General features: G+C 49.9%; 1 long non-coding RNA gene across 1 annotated transcript; it reads right to left on the bottom strand.

The window, feature by feature from the left end:
- Positions 1-1,679: 1,679 nt before the first annotated feature.
- Positions 1,680-4,131, bottom strand: LOC132000696 (uncharacterized). The gene is made up of 2 exons (XR_009399433.1): positions 3,927-4,131; positions 1,680-2,454 (listed from the first exon to the last, which is right to left on the bottom strand). It is a non-coding gene; the product is annotated as an uncharacterized LOC132000696 (long non-coding RNA).
- Positions 4,132-6,469: the final 2,338 nt, after the last annotated feature.

The raw sequence follows: 6,469 nt of genomic DNA, 5'->3' as shown, positions 1-6,469 counted from the left end.
CTGGGAGCACGTCCTGGGCCAGACTGAGCCCTTATTATAAATCCCACTGCTGTTGCTTAGAATGGGGGTGGACCCCGAAAGTGAAGAAAACAGTCCAGACCTTCTCTAGACCCATAGATGTGGAGGTCAATCTGAACCCCTCGGTTCAGTCTTCAGTTCAGCACCAGCAAAATATCCCCAATCCGGGAAAATCTCCTGATGCAGGAAGCATGTGTTAATGTGTACAACATGCCCATGTGTGGGGAACATGTCAAGTCCCAGATGATAAGTCAGGGCCGCAAGTAATGTTGGAAGAATGTGGCAGGGCTGGAAATCTGTCTGCCCTGCTGGCTCTCCAGCTAGACTTCCCTTTCAGACAAAGGTGAGGAAGGGGTCATGGAAGACAGTGAGGGACCCTTCCTTCTGTTCAGTGGCCTTTTCTGCTGAGTTCCAAACCTGGAACTGCACTATGAGTGCAGTTGCAACAGGACAGACCAGCAGGGCCAAGGAGAGGAAGATGTTCTAAGATGCTCAGAGAACAGGCAGACCCTCCCTCCTTCTTAGAAACTGTCAGAGTCATGAGACCACAAATTCCCCAACCGTCCCTGGTCCCAGGGGAAGGGAAAGGGCTGGTTCCAGGACAGAGTTGTGGCAGAGAAGGCAGGAATTCAGGGTGTGTTGGGGGCACACTAGTCGCCAACCTTTTTTTTTTTTTTTTTTAGTTTGCCTTTGCTATTTGATTAGTTAATAACCCCGGATAATTGCTGTCGCTACTGACTTTGGCAGAGAAGTAGGATAGAATGGTGAAGCTGATGGCCTACCTGGAGAATGAAGAGTGCTCTGAATAACTAAATAGCAAACTCAAATTCCCAGAAATAATCCATGAATCCCATCATTTATTCAGAAAATAAAGTGTGCCTCGGGCTATGTGCCTCGGGCATTGTGCCGGAGGTGGGCTACGCGGGTCCCAGCTACCCTGGGCCTCACCGTGGGGTTCCCCCTGACTTGGCCTTGTTCTTTGTCCCTCTTCTCCCAGGACTTTTTCTAAGAACCAACCTTAGGGCTGGATAGGCACGAGAGTGGACACTTAGTTATAGCCATTCTCAGCTCTGAGGAAAAAAGTTAGTATGTCCATTTTTATCCTCAGAGACACAGATGGTAGAAAGCAGGAAACAAATGTGGCTTGCAGCCTATTAGGGTGAATAGTTTTATTGGAGCAGAGCTATACACTTATTATGGCTGCCTTTTTGCTTCACCAGGGGAACTGAGGACCTGAAGACAGAGTGTATGGCCTCCAAATTCAAAATATTTGCCACCTGGCCCTTTACAGAAATGGTTTACCCTGGTATAAAAACTTTTGCCATTTCCATGAAGAGAATCAGTGATCCAACAGGGAGTACACTCATGATTTTCTTCTCTGAGGCCCCCCCGACCAGAGACTGGCCTCCTCAGTAGAACCTTCTTTTTTTCGGTCTTTAATATTTTTAATCTTTGCGATTACTGCCCCCTGGTGGAAGCTGTCTACAATACCAAGCAGCTGTGATGGGAAAGCAAAGGAGAAAAGTCTTGAAATCTGCGACCCAACACAGTGGTTTAGAAACCAGGGGACAACCTCAGGCTCTCACACTCTCCTAAGTCTGATCTGAGTTCACAACCGTGACCCTGTTGAATCTAGATGGCCATCGTGGGACATGCAAAAATCGGGTAGCTTAACACTCATTTATTTTAGAATTTAAAAGCATTTATGTATCGATTCATTGATTTACCACAGAGATCTTTAAAGCATGTGCAAACAAACCTTTCAGATATTGGAATAATCTAAAAATGTCCTATGGGGAAAATTAAGTATTAGGTAAATACTCAGGCTTATTATCATCTGGACAAAAACACGGATATTTTTGTGGTACTGTTGGGACTTTGGAGGCAAATGAATATATGAAGAACAGAGGGCAGAGGTGTTGGGTTTCTTGTACAGGGCCACATGGCTCTCAGTCAGGCTAACCCAGGTCAGTCTTACTGGAAAGTCCATATCTCAAACATTCTGCTCTACACACTGGCTTTTCTGGGGAGCCTAGGGGGAACTTGGAGCCTTGGAGTCAGACTGGTGACATGGCCCTGGGACACGCCTCACAACTGGGTTCATGAAGATTCTCCCAGGCCACTCACCCAGAAGCTTGTGTCCTCAAATCACACATGAAACCATTCCCTTGACTCTTTTCTGGACCCCAGATCTTTTTCCCATTCTTGTTGGAAGGCTAAGTGAGAGTTTCAGAGTATCCAAGAATTTGCCAGAACTGAGTGTGCCTTGGCACCTTCTCCTGGATCCACTGTCTTCTTTGACTATATGAGCCATGGTCTAGGAGGGATGGGTTAGACAAAGATGAGGAGGGTTACTGTGTTCACACAACTCATGAGAGTCAACAAAGAGGCACCATAATAAATCTTCTGGGAAATTTTCCAAGCTGACAGTGGGATCTGCAATGGAATGAAGGAACACTGACAATTACCACAGCTCCAGTTCAACTCAGCCCAGCATTACAGACTTTACTTGCTTGGTGACAAGCCCATGGTGAGTGTTGAGTGTTGGGAAATCTGGGAGGAACAAGCTTCTGGCCTTGCTTTGGAGGCTTTCAGTGAGGGTCACCCATCTTGGCCTAGCTACATCCACTGAGGGGTGGACGTAGCTATGGAGCCTGTGGCGGGAAGACCTGAGGTAATGCCAGGGCTCTGTTGGGTGTGCAGAAGTCCTGCAATCGGCAAGCCCTGAATGCCTGTTGTCCCTTACTCTTAAAGCCAACTCAAAGTTGGTATTATCTCCCAAACCCCCATCTTGAAAAATGGGGCTGTTGTGAAAAACCTGAGGGATGGGCCGAGACTCTCCAGGTCGTTGCTGGGTGGGAATCACCTTTCCCTCACAAGAGCCCTGTGAGGGAAGCAACCTTATTTCCACTTATTTCTTTATTTCCACAAAAGGGAAAGTAACTCAGGAAGATTAACTGATGAGCCCCAAATCACACAGGCTAGAGATGGCAGAGCTAGGAATCCTGCGGCTCTGGCCCCCAGGTGTCTGCCATGAGCCATGATGGAGGGCTGGAAGGGGAAGACAGGTCACGGAAAGGCAACTCAAAGGCCGAGTCTTCCCTAGAGTTGTGCAGTTGACCCCTGTAGAAAGGATCCCCAGCCGAGGGAACCAGTGTCGGCTGAAATTCAGTCTGTATTCTGGTCCCTAGGCCCTGTTCCCTGTCAAGGTACCGGCCCTCTGGAGAAGGACCCCCTTTTCTAATATGCACCACAAGGGCACTGGGGGCTGATCTGGCCCTGCTTGTGGGTGGGCCAGTAGTGAGGTCGAGTGTGGAGAGGGACAGCAGATCCAGCCCTTAGCTCGGTAGCATGGGGAGGGCTCTGGGCTGATCTTGTACATGCCTACTTTGTATTACAGCTTTTGTTGACGTGGCTTTCCCTGCTTCAGTCGCTCCCTCTCTTCCCTAAATACCTATATGAAGCCATCCAGCAGAATATTTAACTATGAATTTTTTTTTTTTTCCCAAGACCAAGGCAGGAGATAGGGAAGAGGGACGATGAATGACGAGAGTAAAGCACATTGCCAATTTAGATATTAAAAAAGACATTGCAAATATAAATTTAGAATTAGCTGATTTCCAAATATCACAGCAGGATGGAGTTCTAGGAAAGAAAAACCAGCAAATATTTCTTGAGTATTGTGGACCCAGCAGTAAGCCTAGGCTCTAACTGCAGACAGAACAATTAGCAATAAAAGTACTGGGGTTGGTCAAAATCACAAACTTTTTTCACCAATTTGGGCTCCGAATGCAATTTAATCTCTTATTTTTCCAGCCCCTCCCCGTCTGCCCTTTGAACAGCTAATCCAGTGTTCTTTGCTTTGCCCAATCCTCTCCCCGAATTGCATGAGAGTGCTGAGTACCTACAGTTTAAAGAGACAAGAGCTGGCGTCTGATCCTTGACTACCGCTGTTCATCTTGCCGCCTTTGATAATGTTCTTAAACTCGGAATTGCCGGCTGCAAGGTAACTCGGATCGGGCTGCTGGAATGTTGCCCCACACGCCCGTCCTCGCTCTAGAGATTTTAGCTTCACATTCTTGTGCTCAGCCATCTTTCCCCCCAAACACAACCACGGCGCCTTGCGGGCGGTTCTGAAACACCTTCCAGCATCAGCCAGACCATGTCACGTGATCGTCCGCGGCCCTCTTCCGCAACTCTTCTGGTTCACGTACTGAGCTGGTGGTACGGATCCAGGCTTCCCTTTTCCTTCAGTTCATTTTATTTCCATGGCCCGCACGTCCCTTTCTGTCCACAGACCTTGGTTGGGGGCACCCCAGTCCACCCTCTCCAGTCTTCCTGTTCTCAAATGCCCAAAAGCCTCAGCTGGCAGCTTCAGCATCTTCTCTCTCAGAAGGTTCTTGTGCTCTTTTTTTCTTACACATTGGAACATTCTGTAATGTTCCAGTTACCTTGGAGTTGCCACTGTACCCCCTGGCTACACCATCTATCCCCTGAACACGCCTCACTTCAGGCTTTCTCTTATGCTAGGGGGTTTAGAGATTGGCAACCTCACCCTAGTTACAGAAAGTTCTCTTATCTCCTAAGGTCAGAACACCACAGGCCTCTGCGCTTACATAACCGAGAACGGCCTTTAAGATACTTTTTTTGTGCTCCTAGGAAAACTCCTCCCGATGACCGGGTGTCTCTACTTCGAGATATAAGAAAAGGTAGATTTTTTTTTTTTTTTTAATCACTACCTTAAAGGAAGCCCTGTTAGGTACACTAATATAACATTGTGGCCAACTGGGTGTTGGAGAACAGGGTGTTGGAGAACAGTTAAAGAACAGGAAAATCCTACCGTGGGCTCCCAGCCTCATCTTCCGGGCTTCCTGCTCCCTTCCTAGCTGCTTCCCACTAACATCATCCTTCAGAGCTGGCTTGGCACTTGACCTCCTAAATGAATCATATTCACCCTATTCAGTGTAGATTATTATCACAGAGGAGGGAACAGATAGAGAGGCATTAAGTAACTTACTTGAGATGCCGCCATCCAATGAGCGATAGCTCCAGAATTCCCATGCGGGTCTGAGCCCTAAGTCCCCAGCGCCAGGTGTGATCGTCAAAGATACCTCACTGGTGTAAGAGCCAGGGCACGGTGCCGGCCACCAGCCCGCACCCCAGCATAGCGCTGTGTGTGTGTGGCGAGGGGGGTGCAGCAGGACTGCGACACCTCCTCCCCCCCTCCTCGGGGTCCCCCGGCTAAAAATGAGGCCAGGGCTAAAAATGAGGCGTCTGGGACAGCCTCCCCGGCTGCTGCCAGCCACAGAGAGACGGCGTTGGCAAGAGCCCAGGGAGGATCCCCCGCACGAGATATATCGCGTGCTGACACTTTTATGACCTGGGCCCGCTTACAACACACGGGCCGGTGCGCAGCTCTGCGTTCCCTGCCCAGCTTGAGATCACATGCTCGCCCCACGGCTGCCACTTGGAGTCAGGAAAGCCCATATATTTCCCTCCTCAGAGAGGCCTAGTGGTTCTAGGCAGGTGCAGAAAGCCAATAAATCACCAGCGAAGTCTCCCTGTATCTCTCAGTCAGGAGGCTTGTCATCTTCCCGGCCTTGATCCACATGAAAGCCGCCGGCGAGAGGGGCGGGGCGCGGGGCGGGGCGCGCGGGGCCCGCCGACACCTGCAGGGGCGCGGGGCCGGGGCTCAGCAACTGTTCACAGCTCTGAGGGGCGGCGGGCAGGCCGGCACCTCCTCCTCCACCCCTCCCGCACACGCTTCCCTTCGCTTTGATGTCAGAGGGCTCAGGATCTGGGAGGGGAGGCCAGGCCTCCAGTCCGGGAAGGGGGAGGGTGGTGTGTGTGTGTGTGTGTGTGTGTGTGTGTGTGTGTGTGAGAGAGAGAGAGAGAGAGAGAGAGAGAGAAAGAGAGAGAGAGAGAACTCACACCCATCCTCATTGTAGCTTCTCCGGGAGGAATGAGAGTTAGGAAGGAAGTTTCTGGATGATCTCCCATCATAGCACCAGGAGAGGCAGGGGGGTTTTCATACGATGCTGCCCCATCTTGACATGCACGCCTGACAGAGCTTGGGTGCCAGTCCCTGTAGGCAGAGGGCCCTGTTGGATGAAGTCCCTTTCCCATGTGCCATTTCGTCCAGAAAGCAGCAGAGGGGTCCTGCTGGTGCCATCTGATGGACCTTACCTTGATTCAATATCCCACTGATTCAATATCCCACTTCCCTCTTTTGGGACGCTAGTACATTCGCTTGCACTCCGTGCTTCTACTTTCCTCGTGTGTCCGTGGGAAGCTGGTGTGGGAGTTAAATGAGGCACCAAGTGGGAATGGCTCCGCCCAGTAGTACACCTAGTAAAATGGTGAAAAGGTGATAGTTGCAAGTTTATTATTTCCTCATCTATAGAATGTTGGTTTTGGACTAGAAGCATTTCAAGGCCATTTCTAGCTGTGA

This window comes from Mustela nigripes, chromosome 14 (assembly GCF_022355385.1).
Source record: "Mustela nigripes isolate SB6536 chromosome 14, MUSNIG.SB6536, whole genome shotgun sequence".
Lineage (NCBI taxonomy): Eukaryota > Metazoa > Chordata > Mammalia > Carnivora > Mustelidae > Mustela > Mustela nigripes.
This window is presented reverse-complemented; position numbering and strand designations above follow the sequence as displayed.